At 48.5% G+C, this 12776-nt stretch overlaps 1 protein-coding gene across 14 annotated transcripts in view; it reads right to left on the reverse strand.

Annotated features, from left to right (window-relative positions):
- The window catches only part of MAP3K7 (mitogen-activated protein kinase kinase kinase 7), a 1005666-nt gene that overhangs the window by 764845 nt on the left and 228045 nt on the right, over positions 1-12776 (reverse strand). The gene's annotated exons all lie outside the window — the stretch shown is intronic.

The following is a 12776-nucleotide window of genomic DNA, read 5'->3' on the forward strand; positions in this document are numbered from 1 at the left end:
TGTCCAACATTTTGTTTGGAACATATCAGCCATATCTGTCCTGCAAGTCAAAAGTTATTAGCAATAGAACTTTTATATTTCCTATGACTCATGGCTATCTCCTATCGCCACCCTATATTATGAAGTGGGCATGCAAGATGTGGTGAGTACAGGTTCCTTTATTGTTTCAGTATCATGGATAGCAGCCCCATACTCCAGTTACCGCAGACCAGAACTCCAACTGCCTCCTTTTAGAACATAACATTTCTTCTCACCAACACCCATATTCCACCAAACATCCCTAGATTACATGCTACACCCTACATTACACACTCAACCATCCTTACTAAACATCAATGAGCCACAAAAATATATATGACATGCATTACTTAGCGGAATAGCATTTCTGCTGATTGTATCTGCTTAGATTCACATGCTGTGCATCGACTAGCGAGCAGTACCCAGAGATGGTGGTGGGATGTGTGAAGGAACAGTAGTAAAGATGTCCTAGTACCGCTTGCCCCACCTGAGAATCAGACCAAGAGTGAGTATCCAGGCAGTAGTCTTTTGTAAAGGTGTGTACAGAACTCCAGGTTGCTGCTTTACAACTGGACCAAAGAGGAACATTTGCAATGAATGCTATGGAAGCCCAAGTGCCCAGAGTAGAGCGTGCTCTAGGCTTGAAGGGCACAGCTCTCTTACTAAGAGTGTTGCACAGTGTGATGCAGTTTACAATCCACTTTGGGATGGCTGATTTAGAGACAGGGTCCACTCCTCTACCAGCTGACAGTGGTTAGTGGTTTAGTTTTTTTACAGATACTATATGACTGCTCTCCTCACATCAAGTGTGTGGAGGCTTCTTTCTGCAACGTTATTGGGTTCTGGAAGAAGGTGGGAAGTTCTCTTGATTGGTTTACATGGAACTTTGAAATGAATTTAGGTGCAAACCGTGGGCGAGTGCACAGAACCACCTTATCTTTGTGAATTGTGACAAATGGGCCTGTAGTTCACTAACTCTTCTTATTGATGTGACTGCCACCAGGAAGGCGGTCTTGTAGTTGAGTGCTTTAAGGCTAGCTTTATGCAAAGGTTCAAAGGGAGGGTCCCATTAGTCTTGTTCGAACCAGATTCAGGTCCCATCCGGGAGCTGGGTTGGAAATCGGGGGATGAAGTCTTTTAACCCTGTCCATAAAAGCCTTGATTACTGGGATGTTCCACCACAAAAACTTTTTCTGGCACGTAGTTTAAGCTGAAAGTGCAGCTAAGTGGACCTTCAGAGAATTAAAAAACAGACCCTAGTCTAGCAGGTGAGTCCGGTACAGGACAATATGTGTTCGTAAGCAGTCTATGAGATTGATGCTCTTGGAATGGCACCAGATGACAAATCGCTTCCATTTGTTGGAGTAGCAATGTCTGGTGTTAGGCTTTCTTGCTGCCTTAAGTATGTCCATGTATCTTTGAAGAAGTTGGAGGTGTCCGAACTCTATTACCTCAGGAGCCAGGCGGCTAAATTGAGAGTTTGCGGGCATGGATGGAGTGTTCGCCCCCCCCACCCCCGGTCTTGTGCTAGCATGTTGTACATGCAGGGTAGCTTCCTCATAGGGGAGACCGGCATTGCCATCAGATGAGAACCAGGATTGGTGGGCCCACATAGGGGCCATCAGAATCATCGTGACTGGTTCCTGGTGCATCTTGTACACCATTTTGTTTAGTAGGGGAGTTGCGGGGGGTTGAGGGGGGTCTGACGGGGGATAGGGGGGGTGTGGTAGCGTAAACAAATTTCCCTGACCATGTTATCCAGAGACTGTTGCCCTTGGAGCGGTTCTGCGGGTACCTGGAGGTGTAATCTGGACATTGTGCGTTCTCCAGAGTTGCGAACAAGTCGATCTCTGGGAGGCCCCATTCTGCGAAGACATTGAGACCAATGTCGTTGTGCAATCGCCACTCTTACTCTACGGGTAGTGGGAAGTCTCTGCTGAGCAGGTCTGCCAGAAATTGAGTTCCCCTGGAACGTGTTGTGACAGGAGGAACATCTTGTGTTTGAGAGCCCATTTCCATATGTTCTGAGACAGTTTGGATAGCCCTGGAGAGTGAGTGCCCCCTTGCTTGTTCAGGTAATACATGGTCGTGGTGCTGTCCGTGAGGACTAGTACTGTCCTTCCCTTGATACCTGTTTGGAGGGCCTTCAGGGCTTTGAATATTGCTATCAATTCCAGCAGACTTATGTGGTTGGATGTTACCGCTGGGGACCAACCGATGTGTGCCGTCTGGAGGAGGGGAGCTCCCCCACCCAGTCAGAATTACGTCCGTGGGGAGAATGGCTTCTACTGCAGGGGTGGTGAAGGTCTTCCCTGCAAGAGGTTTTCCCTTGACCACCACAGCAGAGAGAGAATGAGGGCTGCCGAGACAACCACTAGATCGTCCCATCGTCCACTGGCCTGACACCATTGGCTTGAGAGCCCCTCTTGCATGGGGTACATGCACAACCGTGCGTGTGGGACTAGATAAATGCAGGAAGCCATCATCCCTAGCAGTCACATGGCTTTGCGTACAGTCACTTTGCGATGGGCTATATAGTGAGGAATATGGAACAGCATGTTTTGTACCCTCTCGTTGGAGGGGAAGAAGAGCCTGTCTTTGGTTTGAATTAGAGCCCCCAGAAATTGCTTTACTTGGCTGGGGTCTAAGCTGGACGACTTCTTGTTGATCGAGAATCCCAGAATGAAGAGGAGATCTACCGTCTTCTGGGTATTCGATAGGCATGTTGCATACGAATCCCCTGATTTAGCCAGTCATCGAGGAAAGGATAGACTGGAATGGACGGTCTGCGCAGGTGAGCCGCTAATGCCGGCAGTACCGTTGTAAACACCCTTCGGGCTGAGGCAATGCCGAAGGGAAGGACCTTGAACTGATAGTGCTTGTCCTCTATCATGAACCTTAGGTACTTTCTGTGCGCTGGCAACATTGAAATATGTAAGTATACATCTTTCATGTCCAATGTTGCCATGCAATCCCCCTGTGTTAGCAATGGGATTACTTCCTGCAATGTTGTCATTCTGAACTTTGGTGGCTTGACAAACTTGTTCGCAAGTCTAACAAGGCGCATGGTGAGATCCTTTTTGAGTACAAGGAAGTAAACTGAATAAATACCCTTGTTTACCTGTAGAAAGGGGATGACTTCTATTGCGCACTTTTCTTGAAGGATCTCCACCTCTTGTAGCAGAATTTAAAGGTGTTCTGGCAAGCCGTCTGGATGTTGGTCGACGGTATCGAGGTGGCCGGTGGAACTCGATACAATAACGGTGGGCAACGGTCTTGAGCACTCACTGATCTGAAGTGAAATGCGTGAAGGAAAGATTTTTGAGCGGAGGCTGGGGAGCCTTTAGGGGTGGAGTTCCTACCCCTGCCTTTGCCTCTTCGCTGACCTCTTGGTTGGTATTGGCCTGTGGCAATTGTGCCCTGTCTGTAGGACCATGGTGCACTCCGTCCCATATTGGTTGTGGGGGTAATGTGAGCAGGATTGCCCCTGAAAGGAACGGCGAGAGCTACCCCCTCGCTGTTGATGAGGTCTTGCTGTAACTTCATTGAGGCTTCAGAGTCTCATGCTCCCTCTTTGCTGTTTCTAAGGCATTGTCTACTGCTTTCCCAAACAAACTAGTCTCCACCACTGGTTTGTTTATAAGGGAGACCTGTGTCTCAGGCTTAAAGCCAGACTTTTTGAGCCAGTCGTGCCTTTCAAGACGGTTACCCTGTGCCAGAGCCCACCCCGTTGTTTAAGCAGCATCCAAGGTGTTCAGGATATTTTGGTTGACCTGTCTCCCTTCCGAGACAACCGCCAGCAGGCGTGATCATACCGTTTCCGGGACTTTTTGTAGCCCCTTCTGAAGTAAGTTCCATTGTACGACACTATAACTTGCCAGCAGTGTTGCGTTATTGGCAATTCTAGTGGAATATGCCGCTGACGTAGTGATGCGATTTCTGAGGGCGAACAACTTTTTACAGTCCTTGTCTGGAGGTGCCTCTGGCTCTCTTCCTTGTAGTAGTGACTACCAGGGAGTCGGGAGTGGCATGGCCCCGAATATACAGCGGGTCAGTAGGGGAGGGGTGAAAAAGCCTTTCTCCTCGAGGATTGACAGCTCTTGTAAGAGATGGGGCCAACAAAGAGAGAGCGAGGTGCATCTTAATTGAGTTAAGCAGCAGGATCACCTGACTTGTGGGGGGGGTGTTCTCTTTTAAGAGGTCTTCCACAAAGTATGTGTCCTGTACTGCCTCTTGTGCGAATTTGGATATGTTCTGCAGCCTTCTTTAGGACTGCATTGAAGGCCATTTGATCGTCAATGGGTGAGGCTTGCCTCTGAGGAGGCGAGGAGGGATGGTCTAGACAAAGAGCGTCTGGATCTGGAGTTGTAGTGGGGGAAAGCTATGGGGCTTCCTCTACCGGCTGTTCATCACCCCAGTCTGGGCACTGGTCTGGTGTCTCCTCAAAGGGATTTTCTTCCCGATTATAGGGGTCCTCATAGACTTCTTCAGGTTCTGAGAATTCTAAAATTTACTCCTGGGGAAATTGACTGGAAAGTTTTTTTACTTTTGAAAGAGTTGGGCAGGGATCCTCCTCCCTAGGTCTTTTTGGGGTAATACATGTCTCAGAGAAGTCAAACTTCAAAAGTCTATCCATGTACCCTTCAAACCTGACTCTGGTCCATAGGCATGAACTATAGGGGTCTTGAGGGGGAAATGGCTCTCCTGGAGGACAGGACTCCTTGTGAGGTCGAGATGTATCAGTCATAGCCTTAGAGAGGGGCAATGGCCTTCTGAATACACCTCTTGACGTTTGGACGAGTCTTTAGGTTTATTTGCCGCTGAAACAATGGCCACGAGACTGTCGCATAGCTCCGGCAAATCAGAGAGTGTTGTCGACGTGCCTGTAGACTTTGTCGAGGTTTGCAGCACCGCCGAAACCCTCGGGGCGGACATGTTCTTAGAAGGTGCGTTGGCGCTCTTGTATTGTTTGGTAGAGATGCCCTTCTGGGATGAATGCCTGGACGCATGCCCTGTGGACGGTTGCGGGGAGGGCGGCCGATCATGGGGATCGGTGGGTGTCGTCGAAACTTCGATGGGCCCGTTGGGGTCTGTTGCTTCCTCGACTAATCCGTTGAGGGAGCTCGTGGGGTTGTGCGCTTCCTTTTGTGGTGCAGGTGTGCCCCGGTCGCCGGCATGTTGTGTCCCCATAGCAGCACCGGTGGCCTGCCTATCGGGCCGGGGACGGGCACTTGGGAACCTGATGGTTGCGCAGCGGGGCGGGGGCTGGGGGCTCAATGGCCTCCACATCGGAGCCATGGCTGTCGCTTGAATCCTCGTCACTCGAGGCGCCTGCACAGACGGGGGAACCATACTCAGCCTGCATCGGGTAGGATGCCCACTGCTTCGTCTGCCAATCTTTTAGCATCTGAAGACGAAAAAGTCAGCAAGACTTGCAGGATCGCTCGTTATGATCACGAGGCAGACACTTGTTACACTTTCGGTGGGTGTCGTTCCACGGGTATTTGCCGTTGCAGGGCGGGCGAAACTTAAAGGGAGTCCTCTCCATAGCTGAGGTAAAGAGCGACAGCAAGAGCAGAAGGGAGAAAGGAAAAAGAATAAGACCCCGGGGCCCCCTCTCCCTACATTATAGGCCTGGGCAGAGGCCACAAGTCGACCGGAGCACAAGTCGCCGAAATCCACAGGCGTCTTCAGTGAAGGATGCAGAAGTAGTCATCGATGATGAAAGGTCGAAGACTAAAACGACCAACAGTTGTGGACAAAAGTTATAATTTTGCAATGTACAAGCTCCGCATATGGCGACCAGCTAGCTGAGCGGAAAAAAACTAGTTGAGGGACCTCGACGTGTGAGGGATTTTGGGTACACTGCACGTCATGTTAGGGATAGTGTTACAAGCTCATGTCGATGTCCCTCCTTCGATCCTCGAAAGACAAGATACAATACTCTGCAATTACCACAAGATGTCAGACTATATGCACAGCAAGTGATTCTAAGCAGATTTACAAGCATCAGAAATATATATACACGCCCTTGCTCAAAATAAAACCACTTATTTTTAGGCACAAAGTTTAGTGGTGTATGGCCACTATGCTATAAAAACAAGCCAATAGTACCAACAATAAATAGTAAGCATACACATATGAGCCTGCCCCTTGATTCTGCCCATGCATATCCATGGAAATGTTCGGGTCAGTGATACCATCAAAGCAGTGCCACAGGAAGAAGCTGTAATATTATTACTAACTTATCTGAAAAAAATCTTTACGGCATAAATGCAACTTTAAAGGTGTGAATAAGTTGTTGCAAAGTGTGGCAAACAAACGTTATCCATTTTAAAATCAAAGAACAAGTTACTTCTTACCTTGTAACGTTCTTTCGATGGGATGTTCCTCTGACGTATTCCTTATCTATGATATTTGTATCTCCAGCTTGCTGGCCTCGGAATTTTTTTTTCCCAGTAGAGGGCGCTGTGCGTCGACGTCCGTCGAGTAGGTGCTCCTCGACGGCCACCCTATCGACGCCGACGTCATTATGCCTATAAATGGCCACGCGCAGCGTCCGTTGCTCAGTTCCGTTTTGTAGAGTAAAGTAGTTATTGTATGAATGGTTACTACCCTTGAAGGAGCGTAAGCTGCAATCACAAGGGAAATGTTACTGCGGGGATGGATGGGAGGGCCGATAAGGAATACGTCGGAGGAACATCCCATCGAAAGAACGTTACAAGGTAAGAAGTAACTTGTTCTTCGAAGTTGATTGTGTCCTCCGACGTATTCCTCATCTATGATAGACTCCCATAGCAGTGGTATGTGATTGGAGGCCGGAGTAAGAGATGCCATATTACCCTTTAAGAATGAACAGAGTAACACAGCTTTGCCAAATCTGGTCTCTTGACTAGAGGAGGAATCCAGGCTATAAAATTTGGTAAAGGTTTGTGCGGACGACCATGTGGCAGCCGCACATATGTCTCTAATTGGTACCCCTCTTTGAAGAGCTGAGGATGCTGCAATACCCCTGGTCGAATGAGCCCTTAGATTTTGAGGGGGCTCTTTCCCTGCCAGTTTGTAGCATTCCAGAATGGCTAAAATAATCTATCTGGAGATGGTTTGTTTGGTTATTGGTAATCCCAACTTATGTCCTGCGTAACCTACAAAGAGTTGGTCTGCTTGTCTAATTTTAGCAAGTCTACTGATATAAAAACTCAAGGCTCGCTTAGTCTCTCTTCCTCTTTCCCCGGATGGGGAGGAGGATAGAATGAAGGTAAAGTAATCTTCTGAGTAATGTGAAATTCAGAAACTACCTTTGGGAGGAAGTTCACCTGTAGAACGACTTTGTCCTTGTGAAAAGTTGTATGAGGAGGTTTACAAGATAGGGCTTGTATCTCGCTAACCCTTCTAGCAGATGTTAATGCTACCAATAAAACAGTTTTAAGGGTGAGAAACTTCAATGAACAAGAGTGGAGTGGTTCAAAAGGAGCACCCTTTAGGAAGTTTAAAACTAGATTTAAGTCCCATAAGGGAACTTGGAATGGTCTTGGAGGGTAAACATTAGTTAGACCTTTCAGGTATTGTATTACCAATGGAATTTTGAAATACGATGGCTCCTCTGCAGTGCGCTTAAAGATCGATAGCGCTGCGAGATAGCCCTTAATAGTGCCAACTTGAAGGCCTGAATTTGCCAAATAAAGTAAGAAGGATAACACCGCAGGTGTACCACATGAAAAGGGTTTGATATTCTTTTCTCTGCACCAGCTGCAAAATTTATTCCAACAGCAGCGGTATAGAGTTTTAGTTGCTGGTCTTCTGGCCGAAAGCAACACCTCCATAACGTCATCTGGAAGGTCCCAATCCTTGTACCTCAACCTTTCAGATACCAAGCGTGAAGGTTGAGGGTCTTGATGGCTGGATGGAGAACCTGACCTCCCTTCTGCGAGAGAAGATCCTCTCTGTACGGAAGACGAATTGGAGGATGGATGGACATGTGCAGAAGGTCCGGGTACCACGGTCTCCTGGCCCAATCCGGGGCAATTAGGATCATGGTCTTCCGAAACCTTCTCAACCTCCTGATCATTTGAGGAATGACAGTGACCGGAGGAAACGCGTACAGAAGTGGGAACTCCCAGTCCACTACGAATGCGTCTCCTAGAGCTCCTCTCGGGGGAAATTCCCTTGAGCAAAATCTGTCGCACTTCCTGTTGATACTGGTGGCGAACAGATCCACTTGAAGGGTTCCCCAAAGGGCGAAGATCTCTTGAAGGACTTCCTGAGCTATCTCCCATTCGTGGGAGACTGTGTTCTGCCTGCTCAGAGCATCCGCTGTCAAGTTCTTCTCTCCGGCTAGGTGAATTGCCGATAGAGAGATTCCTTCCTGAATTGCCCAAAACCAGAGCTGCATCGCCTCTCTGCACAGTGGCAGTGACCCTACGCCTCCTCTTTTGTTGAGGTAGTGCATGGCCACTGTATTGTCCGTCATTATCAGGACCTTTCCCCCCCGTACAGACGGCAGAAAAGCCTTCAGTGCCAGTCTGATGGCTCTCAGCTCAAACAGGTTGATGTGTAGTCTGGACTCTGATGGAGACCAACGACCGCTGATGGTCAAGTCGTTGGCATGGGCTCCCCACCCCGTGAGTGAGGCGTCTGTGACTACTGTTATCTCCGGCCATGCTTGCCAAAACAGTTCTCCTTTCAAGATGTTCTCTGGAGAGGCCCGCCATTGAAGGTCGTGGGCTACCTTGTCTGGAATCCGGAGGAGATCTGTCATCCTCCCCGAGAATTGTGACCACTGAGTCCTCAGTGCCCACTGAAGGGATCTCATTCTCAGGCGAGCCTCTGGCACAAGGGATATGCAGGATGCCATGAGGCCTAGCAACCTCAAAAAGTCGTAGGCTGGGAGACGTTGGGCATTTTGAAACCTGGTGACCATCTGCAGAATATCTTGAGCCCTCACCTCTGGTGGCGAGGCTTTTCCCAGGGACGTGTCCAGTACTGCTTCAATGAACTGGAGTCTCTGTGATGGTATCATCTGTGACTTCTTTAAATTGAGGGAGAAGCCCAGCCTGTGAAGGGAGTGGCAGACATAATCTAGTTGGATCCGAGCTTGTTCCGAAGAAACTGCTCTGATCAACCAGTCATCCAGGTAGCGGTATACGTGAATCCCTTCCCTCCTTAGACTTGCAGCCACAACCGACATTAGCTTGGTGAAGACCCTCGGGCGGAGGTCAGCCCAAATGGCAGAACCCTAAATTGATAATGAGAGTTGCCAATTGCGAACCTCAGGTACTTCCTGGGCTTGGGATGGATTGGCACATGGAAATAAGCATCCTGAAGGTCCAGAGATACCAACCAGTCCTGAAGCTGGAGGGCCTGAAGGATCTGAGAGAGAGTTACCATCTTGAACTTGTCCTTCCTGAGGAACTTGTTCAATTCTCGTAAGTCCAGGATGGGTCTCAGTCCTCCGTCTTTCTTTGGTATGAGAAAGTAGGGGGAGTACCAGCCCTTGTTCCTGTCCGCTACAGGTACCGGTTCTATGGCACCTTTCTCTAGCAGGTTTACAATTTCCTGCAAGAGGAGCGGATCCGGCACTTTCAGAGAGCTGTTCCCCGGTGGATGGCTCTGAGGGATGCGTAGAAAGGGCAGACAGTAACCTTGGGCAACTGTCTCCAATGCCCAAGCATCTGACGTAATAGCCTGCCATTCCGTCAGATGGTGAGTTAACCTGCCCCCTACAGGTGTCTTGTGATGGGAGACCTCAGAGTGGTCTGGGAGCGGCTGATGCAGTTGCCGAAGGTAAAGCAGCTCCTGCTCCTGCTGATGTAGCTTTCTTTCCTTTACCCCGTCCACCACGGGTAAATTTTCCTTGGCCTCTTTGAGCCGGCCGCCCTCTGCCTCTTCCATATGAGGAATAATAGCGAAAGGACCTTTCTCTCCAAGAGGATCCTGAGGGACGAAAATTAGTTTGGCGGATTGCAGCTCCTAGTGACTTGGCTGCTGCTTTAGATGTTTGTAGTTTTTCCAAACTGTCATCCGCCTTTTTACCAAACAGGGAAGAGCCGTCAAAGGGCATATTTAAAAGTCTGGCCTGTACGTCAGAAGCAATGCCGGACTTTCTCAACCACGCATGCCTGCGGATTGTGGTACTTGCCGCCATGGCCCTGCTGATGCTGTCAGCAGAATCAATGCCAGTTTGAAGGGACTCGCACATTGCATTTTTACCATCTCTGATATTTAAAAATGCGTCCCTTTCTTCTCCTTCCTGGAGGCAGTCAGCCGCTGATGAAGCACACTCCCAAAGAGTGTGGCTGAACCTCGCGAGCGTACAAGTCGCATTAATAGATTTTAAAGCCATGCTACAGGCCGAGAAGACTTTCTTAGCCATGGCATCATATTTTTTATCATCCCTATCCTGAGGAGCAGTGGGGGTATGCAGATGTACTGCCTGATGAAGTTGCAGCCTGGACCACAAGACTCTCTGGAGTAGGGTGCTTAGATAGGTATTCAGGGTCAGCAGCAGATACCCTATATTTCGCTGACAACTTCTTGTTAACCCCAGGACAACTTCAGGAGTTTCCCAGTTAGTTAAAATCTTTCTTTGTAAAGCAGAATGAAAGGGAACCACAGGATCCTCCTGTGGACCTTTATCCAGAATATCTGTGAGGTCATCCTGTTGAAAAACAGGTGAAGGCTTAGACCAACCCATGAACTCTATAATTCTTGACATTAGGGTTCTATAAGGGGTTTCAGCATGTTCCCCTGGGTCTGGTTTGACAAATTCCACTTCTGGGGAAGTGTTTAGGCCACCTGCCTCCTGTAAAGCATCCTGAAGGTCTTTCAACCTTCTTTCCTCAGAGGCAAAAGTCTCTGGTTCAGGTAATGTGGTCCTCTGCAGCCCAAAAGGCCTTTCTTGATCAGAATCTTCCCTTTCTTCAAAAATTGAAGTTAAGGGGGGATGCTCTGGTCTGTGAAATGGTATAAAACCCATCTCTAAGGCAGAGGGAGCCATCATCAGTGGCCTTGAAAAGGTCGATGTCGTCGACGCCGATGTAAAAGTCCTCGAAGGCGCCGACAAAGGCGTCGAGAAAACTGGAAGAGGCCTCGAAGAACTCGAGAGGTTGGTGGCTCTCGGTGTAACCGTTGGCTGTGGAGTAGCCGTAGGTTTTTCTTTTATCGGCGTCGATGTCGGCGTCGAAGCCGGCGTCGACGTCGACTCGATCGACTCGATCGACGGATGCGTCGAAGAACCCTTCGATAACGGCGTCGATGGTGCCGATCTATGCTTCGAAGGGGCTTTCGACGACGGCGTCGAAGATGCTTTACTTCCCGATGGCTCATGGCGCTTTCGAGTCGACTCTTTCACCGGGTGCTTCGACTCGCGGCGTTTAGATTTTTTGGGCTTTTCACCCGGGGTATCACTCTCAGCTGACTTCGAGGGGGTCGAGGCCGCTTTCTCGGAGACGCTTAGCATCTTTTTTCTGAATTCCTCCCACTCAGCCTGAGAACTGTGTTTTGTGGGGCAATTTACTCTTTCAGGGGAACTAGAAGACGACGACAAAGGGGATCTTCTTCGTCTCTTTTTTGAGTGTCTAGATCTCGACGGGTGGTGGGAGCCACTTCGAGACCTAGACCGAGAATGCTTTTAACGGTGAGGAGACGAATGTCTCGACTCTACCGCGGAAACTTTCGAGGAAGTTAAAACTGACTTACCTCTCTCGAGCTTCCCTTTACGCTCCTTCAAGGCTTTCGCCGTCATGGATAGGCATTCCTCACACTCCGAACACTGATGTTCGATTCCCAGACACCACAAACAGATCCTGTGAGGATCCGTCAACGACATTTTCTTCCCACAGTCTCGGCATTTTTTGAAACCGGACCGAGGAGTCGTCGGGTCGGAGAAGGAAGCCATCGAGTACGAGTCGGTTTTCTCAAGGAAATATGAATATATATCGACTGACGAACTGAGCAACGGTATTCCGAGGCACACGATGCGCGGAAAAACGGAACTGAGCAACGGACGCTGCGCGTGGCCATTTATAGGCATGATGACGTTGCGTCGATACGGCGGCCGTCGAGGAGCACATACTCAACGGTTGTCGACGCACAGCGCCCTCTACTGGGAAAAAACATTTCCGTGGCCAGCAAGCTGGAGATACAAATATCATAGATAAGGAATACGTCGGAGGACACAATCCCTTCGAAATATATTTTTCCTTGAGATAAAATACCCCCAATTTGAATCAGAATTTCTATTTAACACCCGTAAAAATGTCACTTCACTCCGAATACAGATATTTATTTTCTTTTAGAGTAAAACACACACCCACTTTTAAATATTACTTGTTGCCCTTGACATGTATAGTCATCCTAAGTGTACTGGAAGGGCTTATGCATATGTAATATAATGCACGGATTAGCCACTCTCTGTAACGCACAAACAATTAGGTTCAGTAGAAGGGGACCTTTTCTTCAGCTAGGTGTCCACTGCTGCTGTGGAGTCAGAGGATCTTGCCTCCAACCAATAAACATCATCTCTGCACAATTTGTTATCAGAAGCTTCCCGTTACCCAAGAGGTTCTGGCAATATAGTTACATGATGGATCAGAATTAGGGCCCTGGCAACCCTGACCTTGAACATAACAAATCACATTAAATGAAAAATCAAATTAGACAAAGAAAACCTCAACACTAGCATTATGCATTTTAAAATCTTAGTTTTATTGAAGCCCCCAAACTTTTTAGGTGATCAAGAACTGCTACTATATGCTGTA

This window comes from Ambystoma mexicanum, chromosome 4p, assembly GCF_040938575.1.
Source record: "Ambystoma mexicanum isolate Mex_15411 chromosome 4p, UKY_AmexF1_1, whole genome shotgun sequence".
NCBI classification, from domain to species: Eukaryota; Metazoa; Chordata; class Amphibia; order Caudata; family Ambystomatidae; genus Ambystoma; species Ambystoma mexicanum.